The 21,173-nt window shown below is 33.7% G+C and overlaps 1 long non-coding RNA gene across 1 annotated transcript; it reads right to left on the reverse strand.

Moving 5' to 3' along the window:
• Nucleotides 1-13,984: 13,984 nt before the first annotated feature.
• Nucleotides 13,985-18,001, reverse strand: LOC143072545 (uncharacterized). The gene is made up of 3 exons (XR_012977229.1): nt 17,954-18,001; nt 16,594-16,663; nt 13,985-16,221 (listed from the first exon to the last, which is right to left on the reverse strand). It is a non-coding gene; the product is annotated as an uncharacterized LOC143072545 (long non-coding RNA).
• Nucleotides 18,002-21,173: the final 3,172 nt, after the last annotated feature.

Below are 21,173 nucleotides of genomic sequence, written 5' to 3' on the forward strand. Positions count from 1 at the left end.
GAACTATATATCTATCTCGTAATTAAATGGTCAAAACATGTCCAAGAATTTTGTAATATTCCTGGACTTTAACCATGTTAACACATTTACCTTAACAGTTGGTATTTCTATTTTCTTTTCTACATCAGTAAAATTACCCCTTGTCTGAGGGAGGGTTGTTCTCAACCTGATAATAACAAACACAGGTCAAAGTACGGCCTTTCACACAGGGCTTTGATACAGACCAAACAGCAGGCTATAAAGGACCCCAAAATTATTAGCGTGCACAATTCGAACAGGAAAACCAACGATCTAATTTATATATCATGTATATCCAAACGGGAAAATACCAATGAACAACATCAACAAACGATAACTGCTGAACGACAGGCCCCTCAATCAATCAGGACAGGTGCATAAACATGCAGCGGCTATGGATAGTTTTGTTTCGCCAGCATACAATATAATTGCAGTTGAAGGCAAATCCTTCAGAAGTTCTTTGTACTTTATTTTAACAACGAACATTTTATGACAGGGAATATAAGTAAGAGGGAAAGTAACCAATTTTTTGTTCTTTACAGCAAGGACGTATAACTAACATACGTCCTTGTTTACAGGTATTTCTGTTATAAATTTATATCGGAGCACTCCCGCTTTGGATAAATAGGTTTCATGCTGAAACAAATATTCTCACAGATATTTACAAAGTGTGGTGGGGTGCTTTTATGTTTAAAATCGTTATATACAGGTTAGACTGTGATTTTAAAAACAAATGTTGATATCTTTTTATAATATTTACAAAAAAAACGGTGCGGGAAATGGACATGATTACATTTCCGGATGCGGGAAGCGGGAATATAAAAAAAATAAAAAAATTCTGTTTTGAAAAAAATAAGTGCGGGCGGGTCCGTCGAACAAGGAATCAGATTGGTGTGGCCTTAGCTTGTACTTGCGGAAATTTACTTTTCAGCCAAATGGTATCATATATTATATTAGTTCATTTTCTGTCAAGTCTGAATCTATACTGTGAGTTCTATACGAACTTCCCTTTTGTGTAAAACAATTCATTATCTGCTGAGATTCGTTTTTTTTTGTTTAAAGTTTTGTTGAGCCTACGACATATTTATGACGCTATTTAAAGCGAGATAAAACCGCTATCATCATTTTTCGTCGGCGGCGTCAATATCTGGGTTCAGTATGTTGTTAAAAAAAACACATCAATTTCTTTGTCAAAACTTCATCTTGTTATTAATAAATAAAACTTTAGCAGGATCCAAGAATTTTTTTACAAAATTTGTCTGAAGCAAAGTTTTGGAAGTAAATTTGTTTATTCATTTTTCAGTATTATACTGACAGACTGTATGGCTTTTAAACATTATAAATGCATAAACCCGCTTTATAAACTGTCATGAAACTTGGACCAAAACTAATAGTTCAGATCAAGAAATGTTTAATTTTTTAAAATCCTGTAATAGACTGATATATATTCTTTATATAGACTAGACCGTTGGTTTTCCCGTTGGAATGGTTTTACACGTGTAATTTTTGGGGCCCTTTATAGCTTGTTCGGTGTGAGCCTAGGCTCAGTGTTGAAGGCCGTACATTGACCTATAATGGTTTACTTTTATATATTGTTATTTTGATGAAGAGTTGTCTCATTGTCACTCATACCACATCTTCCTATTTCTATGATAAATGAATTCACTTTTGCGAGGAATATCCCAGACGAGAACCAGGATTCCGCAGAACCCTTAACGATATTTAATATTGCTCCTGAAAATCTCTGAAGATTAATTATTGCATGTTCGTTTAAGAAATTTGGACATAAAATAGGTGTGTTTGTTGGTTGAGTGCTTAACCCCACGGCCCCTTTAAACCATATTTAAAAAGTCACTGGTTTTAACATTTTCTCTAAATCCAATGACCATTATGTTTCACATTAACAAAATGAATAACTTTACTTAACAAATAAACCATTTAGATTCAAAAGTATGTTGCTACTGATGAGCTTTTAATGACAGGAATGGTATCCATTCTCGATAACTCTTTAGATTCCGGGGGCTCCGCTCCCTAGCTCTAGCCCGCTACATGAACCCCATCTTCGCTAGCCAAGGGTTACGGTCCATTGCCGCTCTCTCCGTGGAGAGCGCGGAAGTGGATCGTAACCCTTGGCTAGCGAAGATGCATGAACCCGTTTTGGGATCATTGGATTGCTCGGCAAGGTTCGTGCGTACACGTAAAAATGACCTAGCTACGCCACTGTCTCGGCACATATTTCGTCGTATTAGTCATCTTATTTTTAAGGATCTGGGTATGTATTTGTCTCTTTGTTTTTCTTATTTTGACTGACGCTACATTAAGTCCTTTATTCTGCGACAAAATTAGTTTAAATAAAACTCAGATGAGTGATACAAGGGGTAGAAAGTGTTGCTACCAAAAAGGGCGGATAGTGTTATCACCTCACTCCTCTGATACGCGAAAGGGGGAAACCGAAGATCTAGTGAAAGAAGAGATCAAGACACACAAAAAAAAACAGCGATCTAGAACAGCACAGACTGACAGTGGACACACAAACGACGAAATATAAAGACAAATAAAATACCGTAAAACGAAAGAGGGACGAGTGTACGGACTGAGCAGTTGCAATAAGCATGTGTATCAACTCCAATATACTGAGACAAATATCCCGCATGGAAAGAATAATTGGAATCAAAACGGACAACCACAAATATTATAGAGAAAGGAGTTGGTCTTTTTATCCATACACATAAGAAAAATGCATTTTCAGAATAATGGGCTGTCGGAGTAATGGGTTGTCGGAATAGTGGGCTGTCGGAGTAATGGGCCGTCGGAATAGTGGGCTGTAAGAGTAATGGGCTGTCGGAATAATGATTGTCGGACTAATGGGATGTCACCACTCTGGTTCGTAAGAGGGACATATATTAGAGTATCCATGATGTCAGTTGAGCGGTCTGTTCCGTAGTTAACATGTTCGTCTGTCTGTTTGTACAAAATTTTTCATTACTCTTTAATACTTTTTTGGTTCCTGCGACTCATCTCACTGTACTAAAGAATGTGTGTCAGCAAAATATATACCATGTCATGTGTGAGTCAGTACTTGTTCATCATGTCTAGATGTTAATGCTGTCAAATCTTTCGTTTAGTCATAGATGCAACTGACTCGAATACAACAAAAAATAAAAACAATGGAAGATGAAATGAGTATTACGTATTAAATGATGATTCTTAACTTTATCCAAATATATCTTCCCTCAACTTGGACTTCAGATTTAATAAATTATACATTTTAAAGAAAAGAAACAATGAAAAGACACATATCATGGAAAGATACATTATAAATAACTCTTATTCAAACTAGAGATGTTGAAAAGACATCTAAACTTTAAGTCAAAACATGGTTTCAATTTTCCAATTGTAATCTTTCCCTTTTTTCATTGAAACATATTTCTGGTATATGAATATAGTACTCTGTTGATACGACATTCCACTTGTTTTCCTTATAATAATTTCTTCATAGATAAATTTGTATTTGCCGTTCCAGTGAATCTGCTGAAGTACGTATATATATATAGTAGTTATTTGTAACGGAAAAGTTCTAAACACCATGTGCTTAATGACATGACCATTATTTGACAAACTGTTACTGATTTTTTTTTTGGTTACATATGACCAAAGATGCTCGAATTCGTAACCACCAAACCGTCTTCTTTTCCAAGATTATGGCAGAACGTGTACTTTTAGGTGGATACTTATCTAAAAATAAGGACATGTGATATGATTGCCAATGAGACAACTATCCTCCAAAATTCAAATGAAGTTGATGCAAGCAATTAGTAGTATAGGCAACCGCTATCAACTAACAATGAGAAAAACGCGTATACGTATAGTCGGCTTTAAGGATGTATTCTTCTGACTTTTCAGTCTCGTTCAGTCTCGTTGATCTCGTTCTTGAATTATTTCCAAAACCTGGGATAGAAGTGGAAAATATCAATGAATTTTAAAATATTATAAACAAACATAAATCTGTGAAAAAATTGTGCATTTACAATGAATGTTTTTGAGTAATCCAGTTTTCAAATTTTACGACCCATCAAGTCAGTATTTTTAGCCAAAATTTTGAGAAAATGGGTGAGGGATACAAAAAATGATTTTACAAGAATTATGCACATCGTTTTGGTCTTTTTAAAATTTCTTAGATATGTATTTTTTCAATCATTTATAACAAAGAAGTTGCCTGAAATAATGTGCATTTTGTTCTTAAAACTGAGAAAAATCACAAAAATGCAAAATTGACAACATGGTAAATTTTACACAAAAAAGCGTCAAAATATGATAAAACTTTCTTATATTAACACCTACCTATAGTTTTTGTAAGTAAAATTTATTTAGATTGGTCCACTCCATCTTTATAGAAAGTATGAAAAAAAGTTTAATTGTGGAACTGTATTTTTTTTCACGATAATAACCCAAAAATAGGTAAAACTCGATGAAAAATGGGGAAATCATCAAAATTGGGCATTTTCAACGGCCGTAGCAAAAAAAGAAGTACATCACCATATGATTTTTTCTTCACCAATTGTTTTGCTACAGTCTTATAAACCCAAATAATCAGGTTAAATTGTTGGCTCCTCAGAGGTGTACATCCTTAAGAGGCCTCCAATATGGAAAACTATGAAATAATTCAATCGAGCAAAATAACGGCATACTTTATAACAAAACAATTTACCAAATAAATATGACAGACATAAACCAACGACAACCATTGAAATACAGGCTCCTCCTGACTTGGGACAGGCACCTTAAGAATGTGGCGGGGTTAGACATGTTCTTGAGTGGTTTTTCTTCAGACCATGATGATTATTGCGCCTTAATGTCGTCTCCCCCCCTTTTTTTGTTATATACTACTTTTCGCGTCCCTAATACAATTGGCTTGCCAAGTTAAACATTTTAAACTTATTTTCAGTATACAGGCGCAGCATTCATTATAAAATATCCTTTTTCATAATTGAAAGCGTTACTTTTTATAGAACGAACAAGAATGGGTCCCAAGTACACGGATGCCCCACTCATAAAGAAAAATGTGTACTAAGTTTCAAGTTGTTTGCATGGTCTTCAACTTCATCAAAAACTACCTTGACCAAAAACTTTAACCTGAAACTCCCACTTTCATTTTCTATGTTCAGTCGATCGTGAAATTGGGGTTAAAAGTCTAATTTGGCTTTAAAATTAGAAATATCACATCAGAAGCAACAAGTGTACTAAATTTCAAGTTGATTGGACTTCAGCTTCATCAAAAACTACCTTGACCAAAAACTTTACCCTGAAGCGGGATGAACGGACGCACGGACGAACGAACGGACGGACGAACGATACGACGGACGAACGAACGAACGAACAGAGGCACAGACCAGAAAACATAATGCCCCTCTTCTATCGTAGGTGGGGCATAAAAACTATGGGGCACTATGAATCAATACTTATGAATGCAACAATTTGCACACTTTAAAGATGTCATTGAGTTGCCAATTAGAAGGAACAAAAGAAAAGATCCAGAAAAACAAAATGACATACAAATTTTAAAATGAAACAAGAAACGATGATGCAAACTGTATATATACATGTATAGCTGAGATTTATGATCTAAGTCTAAAAAAAAATCATCCTTGTAAATAGATTATTTTATACGAATAAAAATAATCTAGAATGATTAAATAACTAGTTTACATATTAGATAATTATCCAGTATACCGTGGCAAATTACATCAAAGGTGGAGCAGGGTATAGAAAACCTTTAGCCTTGAAGTCTCCCGTTCAACAACAAACTCATGACAAGGGTTGGCGTTTTTTTTAGGTATGCGGGATTTACATGTACTTATAAATCTGCAAATGCTTTTTGTGAGAGCCGTGGTGTAGTGGTTAGTGCATCGGACTACTGACAAAGGTTCCTGGTTCGATTCCCGTCTGGAATGAAAATTTCATGGACTGAATTTTCGGTTCTCCCTAGACACAGTTTGCGAGTATGGTCTTGGGGAAACGATGATAGTCCGTCGGAAGGGGACGATAAATGGCTGACCCGTGTTAAGAGAGAGCCATATCTCTTGCACGTTAAATACACCCTTGTAGATTTCGAAAAAGAGCAGGCTAATGCCGCTACAAGGCAGCACTCGTACCCGCAAAGTGGAAAGGGATTGATATAAGTTGCAAAACTTGTTTCCAAATCCACCATAAATAAATATGTTTAAACTAAACTAAAACTATTTTTTGTCAGATCGATGGAAAGACTTAATGCCTCGAACAGGAAGTGAGCTATGCTCTGCGTATTTTAAAGAATACTGTCTCAATGGCACTCATACAACATTTTCGTATATCTATTCACAATAAGGTCAATGAGGAGTTATAGGTGACATGATGCACTAATACGATACTTCTGCTTGTAGCCAACTTAATATCCTCTTTTCGATGATAGTCCGAACAATCCGCCATCCGTCATTTGAATACATCTTTTCAATTAATTGGTGATTTGTTCAAGCCCAGAATAAGCATATACAATTTTCCACTGAAGTTAAGGAAATAAAAAAAAGAAAGATGCTTTGCTCTTCTTTCAATCATGTTAACTCGCTTGAGACGCGTCTTTCGACCTTATATCCCCTCTCTCAAACAGCATTTGCACGAATTTGATGCATATAAAGTATATCCAGTCTATGATAAGATAATGCATGAGTGTTTCCATCTGTCAATGCATTTTGTTTGAACATTTTTATTCAATATTTTTTGGTGTGAAAAATAGTCAGGCCACGAGAAATAAATATAGAATAAAGGATTTTTTTGGGGCTCACCTGATATTTTACTATGATAAAGTCAGTATCAAAAACAAAAAGTCCTTTATTCTGTTTATCGGTAATTTAAAAAAAATAAAAATCACTACAGTAATGCATTGCAAAGAAAATTCTGTAGGAAAAAAAACATGAAAAAAGAAAATGAAGGTCAGTTAATAAAATCTTGCTTATATTATTATCTCTTTACTCAGTAAGCTATATTTCCATTCTCAATTTTATAGTAATAAGAGCAAAAACTAGCTTATCAAGCCAAGTCAGCCAAACAAGAAGTTTATTCAGAGATGTGTTCTTACAAAATTGAATTTATTCAAATGGCAAATTCTTGTCAAATTTAAGCATCTTTGATCATTATTGAAGTAAAATGCACAAAATTTGTCCCATCAGTTTCATTTCATTTCCTATTACTAGTATTCAGATAAAGTATATATACAATACTTTGTTTATAAATATGTAATTATTTAAAGAAGCTGATACAGCAACAGCAACCTGTTCAAGAGAAGAAGTCCCATTTTTTCATAATCTATAAAATACCCTGAGAAATAAGACAAAGGGCTACTGTGCAAGCTAATCTAATAGTTTAATTTTACAATAATAATGATTCTGAAATTCAAAATTGTGTCACTTTCACTTATAATTTAAAGCATATATTTTTTTTACAAAATTTCTGTCAATATTTTTGGTATAAAACTTATAAATCCCTTTTTTGTATTTTACTGTTCAACTAAGAAACATAGGCTTGAGTTTAAAGGCTCTCTTAATTTGAAGAAATTTGTTGAGACTCTTGGTCACACTTTATAGAATATAAAATATATATATATGATCAGTAGTACTATTTATTTAATAGTCTAATTATATCAATTTCAGAAAGATTATTGAAATTGTATAAACTATGTTTTATTGCATTAAATATAATCAGAAGTGTTTAAAAAAATTCTGCATGTAGTATATTTCATCCGCCAGATCTAATTTCTTTCAATATAGCTAGCAGGTTATTAATTTTACATGTATGTGTCATTATCCACATTTCTGAATTGTTTTTTTTTACTGCAGTAATATTTTGTCTTTTAATATTTACATTTAGTCCTTCTCTGAAAAATAGGGGGAAGTATCTCTTCTTTATATTATCATAACATAGTTATAAATCGAGTTTCGTTTATTTTCTTTCTAATTTTTGTAAGGTAAACTCCTTTTTTAATTTTTATGCATTTTGCTGGGTTTTTATTTTTGACTGGTGATATTAAGGGGAGATAACCACTTGCACAAATCGGCATAAAAACCACCGCTTCGGTTTGAAATCAATTTGACGTTTGCGTATCCAACATTCTATTGCCGAGATATTCATATCGAGTGTTTGTCTTAATGAGATGCTTTATTAAATTTAAATTCAGCCCATCATTTTTAGTTTCCTCGTAAATATTTAGATTTTTCGTTCAGGAGACTTGACAATTTTCACCCAAACTCCAAGTTTGCAGATAAAATAAAGAATAAAGGACTTTGATCACGGGGGGGTAACTTCGATATTTTCTTGGTAGGGATGTGCCATTTTTGCCTCAAAAAACGTACCCATTTTAATATAACATTCACTGAAATTCAGTACCTATAGTTATATAAATATTTAAGAAAGAATGACCTATACTTATATACAATATTTAAAATATGAGCCATGCTTATATAAGCACTGCTTATATAAGCACTGAGCCATGCTTAAATAAGCACTGCTTATATAAGCACTAATTCACCGGGGTTCATTTGGGAACTTATTCGAAAGCACTTTGTTTGAAAGGTGAACTTTCAAATGAATTGATTTAATTTAATATAATAATTGACCATTAATAATGTATGATTCTCAATAGCATATTTATATATGATATGTAGATCATACCCCGAATCAATATATAGTTATCAAAAGTAAATGCATTTTAATATAGGATGTCATTAAAAAGGAGGGTCATTTTTATATAAAATCTCGCAAAATTATGACCCATATTTTTGGCACAACCCCGTATACCCAATAATAGGAAGTTGACCCCCCGTGACTTTGATTTGATGTGTGAGCTTTGACGAGAATAAACTATGGATACTCAAGATGAGTTAGGTCAATAAGTTTTTATTACGACAATAGTATTCAGTGAGTTAAAATAAGGTTTGTCTCATTCGTTTTTTTACTGAATTTTCACGGTCACGTGACTCTATTGTTGCTGATAAACTTGGGGTCAAACCGTGACCTGCTTTCCAACTGTAATAGAGAAAATAACAAACGAACTTCTTTTTCGCGTCGAATCACGTCGAATCACATTTGACGTCACAGGTTGCATTACGTCATTCGAAATTTTGTCACAGTGCACCACATGGCGTTCTCTTGCGCAAAGTATTGCTTTCATTTGGACATGACAATAACAATGGCAAATATAATGGTAGCATCTACAACCGGTAAGTCAAATTTCTTTATTTTTCACAAAGCATCAGTTAAGTGATAGTCAGAAATAAGAATGATACGATATGATTATGGATATGAATCAGCACTCAGCAGATTTTTCATCGATCATCATTTTGAGTTCAACGACATATATTATATTTTACTTAGTTTAGTGGATAAAATTACATTTATTTTGTCATTATTCGCTCAGTATTCATCATGGAAACGATCACGTCATGATTGATTTCAAATAGTTTAAAGAAAGCACTGTGAGGAGACATTTATACAGGAGGCAATGTAAGCTGAATGTAAATTATCTGAACAAGCTCATTTCCTGTCGACTTCATAATTATTTCAAATATTTTAATAGACGTCACTAAACTTTTAGCTTATAATTCTTGCTATTTCAAAGTCATGTTCATCTATTTTCAACACCGACCAGAAATATGAAACTTGGAGTTTAAAGGACCTGCTGTTACCTGTTAATTTCAGAAGCGAATTTAGGGGTAGGCGATCTGGGTCACAATCACAGTCACCCCTTATAAAGGCTACAATTCTGGTCAAAACACACTTTTATAGTTTGGTGCCCCCGGCATGCCCGGTTACTCCCTTTTTAAAATTTATCCATGATAGATCCGCATATGAATGTCTGATTGTCACGGTTCACTTTTTTGTTCTTTGTTCTATGAATATTTGTCATATTGACAATGTCAATGAAACCACATCTTCTAAAATTGTATATGATGGTCCCTCAAAAATGTCGAAAATGCGTAAATTTCATTTTTTTTCTTCTATCTTTTCTCGTGCGATAGCAGTACCTTTTTGGTAACTATGTATGTGTTGCGTTTAAATATGAATTGTAACACTTTATAGTGACTGAACAGGTAAAACACATACTTCTCAAGAAACAGACAAAGATTTGTTGGAACAGCACCAGGCTATGTATTAAAAATAACTCAGCATCATGAGCATGTTAGTTGTACTTCATATATAACGCATTTTTTTAAAATGTCTATCGGGTATTTGATGCGTTTCTGTTCACATTTTCACAACAATCGTTCAAAAAGGCTAAATTGACTGAAAGTTTCAAACAATGTCAAGTGTTTCATTCGCCAAAAATCTCGTGCGTGACGTTTCTGCGAGAAAAAAAAAATCACGCGCAATTTTTGTGAATGAAAGGGGAAAGTATAGATCCTTACGCGTTGCATTCGCGCATGTCATTTGCGTACTAACCGGATAATTTTTATAACTGCACGACCATACAGTCCACTGATACTGACATTATCAGCGAGTACACATCAGAGGAAAGAATGTACAAATTACCGATAAATTAAAATGTTAATTGTGCATTCATTCAATGTGCATGTATAGGTAAAATATAACTTGAATGATCTCATTTTAACAACCATGGTATTAGGTATAACGACGCTAAGGTTGCAACATGAAGAAATTAAAGGTACCGCTTACCCGACCACATTAGATAATACCCAGCTTTTATTGGATTCCTGTTGCTCCATGCATGATATTGTGTGTTATAATTGTTTTTTTTTTTTATCTGTTTGTTGATTATTTTTAGCAACGATGCTGTCTTTTTATTTATCATTTCCGATTTGCAACTTCAATCTCCGTTTTTGAAACATATAACTTCAGACAAAATGTGCTAAAACAGATGCGCTGTCTGTGTCAATTATTTTAGACCGTATGGAGATTTAGAAGTGGCTAACTTGTGTGGCTGTGTTGTCACTATTCAATTCCTCATTTCAAAATATAGATAATTTGATATCGTAGTTTTATTTTTCACAAATATTCAAATTCAAATTCAAATTCAAATATTTTATTGGACAAAGCACATATGATACAATGCGTATTCCAAGATATAAACACATTAAACATGACAATTTATGCAAATACAACATTTTTCACAAATAAGACAGTAATAATTCCCACATGCTCTATCGTTCCAGAGACCATTTTTATAAATCGATGTATTAAGACAATCCTCATTTCCCGTAAATTCGTTAGGTTCGCCGGGGTTCCAAAATGTTCCGCTTATCTTATCTTTTGATGGTTGCCAACACCAATTACCTTCAGTTATGTCATCTTTTCCGCCCAGCCAGTAAATCAGTAAGATAATACACATATACGAAAGATAAATGGTCGTGTTAACCCGAAGCCCTCTATTTTCATTCATAAAATGAAATACCCGCATTTTTTTTAAAATAAAATATTTAATAGTTGGTTTTTTTTATAAAACATTGTAGTCAATTGAAGTACTTAGATAGTACAAATGAAAAGGAAAATTCCATCTCCTCTTCTAAAAAATACATTTGTGTACATTGTAATTTTTCTACAAATTACAATCGAATTTTCAATCTTTTAATGTTATTGTTATTGTGAACGTAAAATGCGTAAATACAGCAATTCCAAAAAGTTGTAATAATGAATTTTTTACAATGTCGAGAGTTCATTTAAAAAAAAACAACGCCAAAATAGGTAATGACATTGTGCAGGAACATGGACATACGTTTATAACGGTTAAAACCAAAAATACATGTATATGCATACATATTGAGAATATTAATTCTCAGCAGATTCTACATTATTGAAAATGTTAAAACAAAATTACATTAGTTGAGTATCCTTTTGGTGGTTGTTTTCTATTCATTTAAAAAAACAAACTTGAAAAACTCTCATTCAGGTTTAAAAATCTATGGATGACAATTTTTAAAAATAAATATCAAACATAGAACATTGATTTACAACCTTCCCCAGGGGTTAAAAAATTCACTAGCCCGACGCCCGGGACTAGAGCATTTACGCCTCGGGCAATCAAAATTTTTAACCGAATATGCCCGACGGACTAGTGACAAAAATATTCTTGGCGTTTCCAAAATAGATAGTAGAAAACCCCTTCATCCCTATTCTATCTTAGCCAATCAGATTCAATTACGTCATCCGGGATTCAAAGCATTTGAACTGGTTTGTACAGGTTTAGGGTTGCGTTCAATATCGTAGCCGCTACTTAGGGCTACACAGATTTATGACTATTGAACGTGTAGCTAGCCTAGCTGCTACATAGATATTGTTAGCAGCTAGGCTAGCTACTCGTTCAGTAGACAAAAATCTATGTAGCACTACGTAGCCTTTGCGATATTGAACACAACCCTGTTCTACAGTTACATGTTTTAAAAATAGAACAAATAACTCAGGGTGGCCAGGTATCATCTATTGATCGCAATATTTTACACTTTCAATATCGATTTCTCAGAACAGGGGGTATTGTACATTGCTTCTGTCGAGATTTTCAATTAACGGTACCGATCATTATGTATTGGTCTTGTCGGACAACTGTTGAAAACGAAACAATACAACAAAATATTTCAAAATATTTGAGAACGGGCATCCCATGAACTTCGTTAGTTTCAAAGCAAAAATCGGTAGACGAAGGGGGTACTAATGAGGCTGAAAATTCATCCAGAAAAAAATGTAAAATACGATCGGGAAAAGCGGAAAAGAACATATCTAGTGACATGGACAGAAAGATTCCTCTGGGCAAGGTCGGCTGTGGCGCCAGGATGAAAAATCCGAGACCATGTTCTGCTAATATTGCCAGTGTTTTCCAGAGCACGCCAATAAAAAGTCTCCCTTGTATGTGTGGACAACAAATATAATAATTAAACCACTTGTTTCACACGATAAAACCAATGAACATGTTTTCTCTGCCTGATGACCCATAGTACTACAACGGATAAAAATGAACTAGTTTAATACAGTATATTATGTCCCCTTCAAAACATGACACCCACCCTGTATTATGCAGAAAACTCTGATTTGTAAGGCATATATGGGCTAGCAGTTCAGTTTTTATGGGCTAGCAGTTCTTCGAACAGGGCTAGTAAAATCCTGCTGCCAAAAATTCCTGGGCTAGTTAGCTGTAACAACATTTTTTAACCCCTGCTTTCTAATTTTCCATCAAAATAGATAAATTTACACAAAAAATGTTGATATAATCCAGATTAATTGCTGAACTTGACCCCGAAAATACAATTTAATAAACAAAAAATGGTCACATGATAATCTCCTTTAAAATTTCTTGAATCATCCACTAAAACCTCTTTGATACCAACACTTTTTACTATTCTTATTTTTTATGTACAAAAGTTTCGTCTGGAACAGATAAAAAAAAACTCTGCAATTCTAGTTAAGCAACAAGAGCCTAACTAAAACCGAATTGACTTCCGGTGCTCCATGTTCATATATTTGATCTTAGCCTCATTGCCATACTATGATCATGGTTACTTGGTGTCAAAATGTGTTGCTATGGTTACTCGTTATTCATTGAGGTGGACCCATTCGGATTCTACTGTTGACTATACTTGTGACAAAGAAGTCAAATAGCGTGTGTGTTGTGCTGCTCCTAATGACTTTTTAGTAGATAGACTTTTAGAATCTTGCATTGTGGTTTAAGGTTCTATACTGAATAATGGTGCACTAAATATATTTATATGAATGTTCGACTTCAAATTCTCATTTATGTTACCGCATGAAAACAAATCTGACAAGTTTCGGGAATGATCAGATAACACGGATTTTTTATCCTCTAATTTAATGTCTTTTTTTTGTTGTTGCCTTGAACGGTTTATTTAACCTTTGTAATGTTTTGCAGCTATAGCACTGACCTATATTAGCCGATCAAAAGGATCTTGTTGAATAAAAACGACGAAGTCAGAAGAAAAATACAACATATCTAATTTACAAAATTATTCATTTAGTTATATACAATGTATGTAGTGAGACAAAGGGTACAATAGTGAGTCTAAAAAAACGTTAGTTCTATGTTCATATAAGCAATGCGATTGTTTTTGCTGTTGTTACAATTATTTCATCTAAAACCAATGATTTGTTTAAATCTATATGAAACCACCACAATATATATCTGCTTGCCACTCATATTTTTAGTCCATCACATTTGTTACATCCCTTTCTGTCCTTACTAGATGGTTCAAACAGATTGGAGAAGTTGCTTATCACAGGACATGTAGAATTGAAGACGAATCCGTATACCACAATTGTTTTACTTGAAAGGCCTAACAGGTTTACGAGTGCGCATCTTCTATTGACAGATTGCATTTCAGAATCAGAATATCATAGTTCAAGTTTCAAGTAAAATGATCAAAAATATTGTTTCATATATTCTATAATCATGAACGTTTCCTGCTGTACTGATTAATTCTGGTATTTAGTGTTTTCGGTTTTGGTGTTTTAGGTGGCATAGGAACATATTTTTTTTCAATTTCGCTTTCCGAACCGATGTTTATAACCTGCCAATCAGACGAAGGAGATTGTTTAGTCGCATCTTGACAATTATTCCCGGTACCACCTTCGCTTTGTACAATTGTAGTATCTTGGTCGAATACCATGTCAAAATTTTCTTCTGCAGCATATTTATTTGCGATTTTTATATCCAGCTTTGTACGATGTTGGTTGAAATCTGGGCAGCTATCTGATTTTTCCGTTTCTGTTTGTTTCCCGGCATTGCTTACTTCCTTTTTTAATGTTAAGTACCTTTCATAGATAACTTTACTAACTTTGTCACCTGGGCCTTTAGGTATAAAGCAATCTTTAGTTGAGTCTTTTTGAAGCTTTGAATATCTGTAATTTCTCTCACGGGGTACAGAGCTCATCATATCCATGGCTAATTCTGAATTTACGTTTGGTATGTCATTAAAAGCTGATGTCCCTGGAATCGGTCGCAAAGCTGACTTAGGCCTTGGTCTCATTGACATGACTTTAGTTTTCTCTTTCTTTTCATTCCTGTCCTTATTTATGTTTAATGTCCTTTTTATGTTTTGGGGTAGCATCTTTAACGGTTGGAGCATTTTTGGTGGAATAACAGGACAATTAGAGACCATGCAATTTTTCTTTTGACCCGGCAACAACGGTGGAAGTTTTACAGACTCCCAGCAGGATTTTATCTTCTTTGGTGATTTTATTGGAGCAGTATATGATTCGTCCTCGTTGTTTATGTTTGATAACAGTGGTGGAGGTTTCAGCTGAGTCGAAGCGGAATCGTTCATGTATTTCATTTTAGTTGGTAGCAGTGGCGGAAGTTTCGGTTGAGTGGAGGAGGATTTATCTTTGTGTTCTATTGGTTTGTTTGCTAAAAGTGGCGGAAGTTTCAGTTGTGTGGCGGTGGATTCGTCCATGTGTTTCATTTTTTTGTAAGCTAACTGTTTCACGGGAATCGGAATCTTAGACTTCTGAGATTTTTTATGCAACTCGCGTGTAAACCCGTCTTTTCTAAAATCATTTTCATTTCGTTTGCTGTTTTCCTCAAATACATAAAGCCGACATTCTATATCAAGTTCGTGGTTTTCAAAGCTAAGTACGGAGTCAGACCTATAGCAAGTACAATGAGGGTCGAAACACTTCCCGGTACAGCAATCATCCAATTCAAATATATTTTCATAAATTGGTGTCATAATGTTTGCCCTGCCTAGTCTTCCCATGTATACATTGGTGTTTCCAATGCTGATAGTATTGGGCTCTATCAAATGTCTGGCATGCTTGTTAGCGCGTTCGTTTGAAGAAATAAGTAGTTCTTCATTGAACATGTGAAAGTGATTGAGTTTGACATCAAGAACGAATTTTGCAAATGGATCTTGAACTCTTGATTGTTTACATTTTTCAATTGAGTTAAAAATATTCTGCAGGGTATTTTGATAATCCAGAAGAAATTTTTCCTGATCTCTCAAGAAATTCAGCCGGTCTTGCATTGACCACTGTAGATGGTTCATGCATTTCTGCATAACATGCCTGTCAGCATGATGAAAATCGATATGTTGCTCGATTTCTTTCCTAGTTCTATTGTCCGATAGTTCGCTTGGTTGCATATTCTGTAGTTTGTTAATGGTTGTTTCGATGGCGTGCCCATTTTCTTCAACTAAGAACTTCCAGTTGGCAAGCAACCTGAAACAATATTTTGTTATTCTAATCATCGTAATTATAATTCAATGAAAAGTTCTTAACATAAAATGTGGACTTTTAAAATTGGAATATTTCTTCATGATTTACATGCATTTCTTGAAACGTGTTAATAAAATATTATGACAAAAACGGCATTCGGTGACTATAAGTACAAATACATAAGAATATCAATTAACGACCATAAAACGAGTACAATATGTAATTTCTGGCTGTTAACATTAAATGCGAAGCTGTATTTTGCAGAACTTTATAATTTAGATTTTATTTCATTTTACTTTTAAATATTTTGATATTGTCTCATGATAGTCTATACCTTTTTATAAACACAACATTATTTTGTAACATAAAACTTACTCTTTTCCTGTCTTCAATATCCTATCAAATGTATCACAATCTATCATGGATTTCCGGCTACTTGACGTGCCTACAAAAAATACATATATGTGTTCATAAATGTATGCAGTATGGTCAGTTGAATAATACAAATTATAAAGAATAGGCAATAAAAATCAGACTAAAAATCATTTAATTTCCGATATTACAGACAACAAACGTTAGGATACAGGAACAAGTAAATTGGTAGTACTAAAACCTCTGAAAAACCTCCCTGTTACCGTTAGCAAGTTGGAAGTTCTTCACCTGCTTGAGGATAAATCATTCCGTCATACAATGCCACTGCTGGTGGACATTTCGTCCCCGAGGGTATCACCAACCCAGTAGTCAGCACTTCGCTGTTGACATGAATATCAATTATGTGGTCATTTTTATAAATTTCCAGATACAAAACTTTGAATTTAGATTACCATTATAGCCGTATTTGGCACAACTTTTTGGAATTTTGGATCCTCAATTAATGAATGGCTATTATCTATTTTGAATTTATTGAACCATAAAACTAATTTTTGACTCTTCACATTGAATAATCCGCGAAGCGGATTATGTAAAATGTGAAGAGTCAAAAATTAGTTTTATGGTTCAATAAAATCAAAATAAATTATTGCCATTCATTATAAATAAATTTCTATCAAAAATAAGGCTCAAAGAACTTTTTATATTATTTATATTAACAATAACAACGTACACACATGTTGGCGTATGAATACACAACGTCAGAGTGGGCGTGTCGCCATCAAAATTGACAACATTGAAAATAAAACTAATAATTCTAACCAATCAGAAGACAGTAAAAACACCAAATTTATTTATTGCTCTTCAACTTTGTACTTGTTTGGCTTTATAACTATTTTGATATGAGCGTCATTGATGAGTCTTATGTAGACGAAACGCGCGTCTGGCGTACTAAATTATAATCCTGGTACTGTTGATAACTAACAGCCTTTTAAATAAAAAAAAAAAATGTTGGTTTTGTTTTAGCAATTTTTTTGTGAAAATGTCAACGAGACAGCAACCCAACACACAACCCTCAAACAAAAATAAAAACTTGTGTTCTCTTATTATGATTGTTTTTTTTTGCCCGATCAACAATTATTTTAATTTCAAGTCTATCTACACAACTCTCGTCACACAAGGAAAACATTTTTGCCGAAAAGTAGTTTCAGCTAGATTATTAAACAAAAAGGTCCAGGCAACTATATGCATGTATACCGAGTTTAAAATAACAGTAAAGGTATATGCCTCCTGTTATAATGTTCTTTTTTTTTTTTAAGTCATCCCAAAATATCTAAGAATATGCATTATGCGTTTCTTAACTTACTTCTTTCTGGTGTCATATTTGTCCAAATTTGCACTTTAATAGGAGTAGTATTTTCTACCTGATCACTAAAAAAGAAAAATAATAAGTATTTTCCAAATAGTCAGGTTAAGTCAGAGTATACAGATTAAACCTAAAACAATGGTTTGTCACATTCATAAATACATGGATGTATATCTCATGGACGTACAACATGAAAAATAAGAAGATGTGGTTTGATTGCCTGTATGACAACTCTCCAACAGGGAATTTTCAACTGTAGGTCACTGTACGGCCTTCAACAATGAGTAAAATCCATACCTTATAGTCAGCTATAAAATGCCCCGAAATGACAACTGTAATATATACAATTCGAACGAGAAAACTAACGGACTGAATTATGTACAAAATAATGAACGAAAAAACAAATATCATACAGCAACAAACGACAACACCTGACTTGGGACAGATACATATATAATGGGTCAGGGTTAAACTTCATTTTGTGGCGGGGTTAAACTTCATTTTTTTCATTTTGAAGGTACGCCAATCCTCTTCTAACCTAGCTAATTTTTGTCCACATTTCCGACTGCTATTACAATACAATGGATTTATACAATAGTGTATAGCATATTTGATTCGGGTTACATGATCTACTACATTTGCAGTACCGACATTGATTCAGTAATAGGGGTGGTTTATCATAAGAATATAACATATCACGTGTATTTTTTTTAAACTTGGGATTTTAAGATCTGCTAGAATATAAATATCGAAGTATTGCAAGAAAAGTTTAAATCAAACCAAATTTTGAACACGATCTTTTCGTTGATAGATGGAGAACTATCTTGAGAAACAGCAAACATATTTTTATACGTTGTGTAATACTGCTGTGCGGAACATGCATTTAATTTATTATTATTATTTAAATAAAACTACGGCCATAATGCATCCGATAAATTGTTTACTTTTAAGCTAATTATAACTTATAAGCTAACATTTTATGTGTCACCTTCTATTTCTAACTTTTTTGTTCTAGCAACATCTGACGAATACTATAAAGGGAATGTTTTGAAGTAGTTTTACATTTTTTCATGCACACACTCTTAACTGACAATTGTATCTTATAATGTATAACAAGTCCTATACTAAAGATATTGATACAAATGTAGCTTGAATACACACTTCGGACATCTAGTGTTGTCGTCCTTCAATAGTGAACACAATTGATATTATAGGACGTTATATAAAATAAATATTAACTAAAATAAAGCTAAATATGCATACCGATTGTTCTTCATTTTTTTCTTCTGTAACTCTTGTATACACTGACTGAAATAATTCGATTATGTTGGCTTCTTCTAAAATATCAAACGGTCATGGTACAGATGGAATTCTGTAGTGAGGGGGAGGTGCCGTCACATTGTTTACGTCTCTTCAATTGTGACGTTCGCTTCCGCCCAGCAAATCTGTACAACATTCTATATGATGTAAATCTCAGACAGTGCAATAGACACGTTTGCATTAAGTTTTGCATTAGTCAAGCAACCATTCGTTTAGCCTAGATTAATATAGAAATACCGAATTTAAATCTGCGGGCAATTTAGCACTCATTAGGGTTTTTTTTTTAAATGAAAATCTAACATTTACTATATATATAGAAAACCATGAGCCGTATTCCCTCTTCCTGAATGAAGATCTCAAATGCTATAAAGTGTGTAAGATGCTCCGATTTCATTAGCAAATTAGTACTTTGAGGTTGCTTTTATGAACTGTAGGCCTATTTTGATAGGTACAATTATGGAAGCAGCGCTGTTCGAGAACAATTGAATACGCACGTGATAGGTATGCTCGACCCAAATCTAAAGTGACAAGGGTTGTCAGTTTTCCTATTGAAGGTCGATGGTTCACTCCGCGCACTCCGGTTTCCTCTATACCAATAAAAACTTGCCACCACAAAAAAGCACAAAAGTTTTGAAAGTGGCGTTAAACACAAATTACTAGTAATCAATCAATCAATCAAATTATGCGATAACGATGTAGTATACATTTTGTAAATTTTGGACTATTGAAAGCATCAGGAGCAAATCGTGTAAGCATACTGCTTCTCTAATAGGCACCTATAGAGTTTTGAAATATCCGCTGTGCAGATTATTAAACCTGAAGTGTATTCATCACTTATCAAATGTCCCATCGACTGGAAATATGTTAAAGTAACTTCTGTATTTAAGAAAGACTCTCAAAGTGACTTTCAAAACAACAGATCAATGAATCTCATCGATAAGTGATATTTAGGCAGTCATAGAAAGGTGTGTTTTAAGCATATTCGTAGCTACTTACAGTACTTGCTAACCAGATTATTACACCCAACCAATCAGGTTTAAAGGGGACTCAGTTATTTGTCAATTTTTAATATTACAAATGAGTATATGAAGGCATAAGATTACGGGAAAGAAATTGTAGCATTTTTTTTTGCAATATAAGGAAGGCATTCGACAGAGTTTGGCATCAAGGCTTTTTCAGAAAATTGGAAACTATTGGCATAAAGGCATTATGGAATTGGTAAACAAATATTTTTCCGATAGAAAGCAAAGGATACTTATAATTAATTCATGTTTCCTCTGAGTGGGATACTATAAAGGCTCGAGTACCACAGGGATCGATCATGGGACTTCTGTTATTTCTTGTGTGTATCAATGATATCATAAATGATATGCACTCCACTATTATGTTTTGGCTGATGATACTTGTTTGTATTTGATAGTAGATGACCCCCTAGAATCAACAAACAACTTGAATCTCTTTAAATAAAAGAGAAGGGTTACGACTGGCTTAACATTTGTCTAAACTTTGAATTTTGTAGCTATCCGAAACACCCAGTAAACAAGAATATGTACACGTTCAGGACACCATTCCCCGCTCACACTATTATATAAGGTACTTATAATCTTTTTAAGGCCATACGATACAGTTACATAAGCAATCATTCCTTCTCTCTCTCATTTAAAAAATAATGTCCAAACTGCATGCATTTAAGGAATAATGCAGAATACTACGACAATAGTGTGATGGGTAGGCTAAATGTTATAAAAAATATAGACGTTTTCTTAGTCTTTTCTGAATTTCAATTTCATGTCGTTGGTGTTTGTTTAACCTATGAATATGATACAAGATTATACCGGTATTCTTTGCATTTAAAGAGATGTGGGGTGAGAAAGCATCAATTTTTGTAGATGCAGCTGCA

The sequence above is a fragment of the Mytilus galloprovincialis genome, chromosome 4, assembly GCF_965363235.1.
Source record: "Mytilus galloprovincialis chromosome 4, xbMytGall1.hap1.1, whole genome shotgun sequence".
NCBI classification, from domain to species: domain Eukaryota; kingdom Metazoa; phylum Mollusca; class Bivalvia; order Mytilida; family Mytilidae; genus Mytilus; species Mytilus galloprovincialis.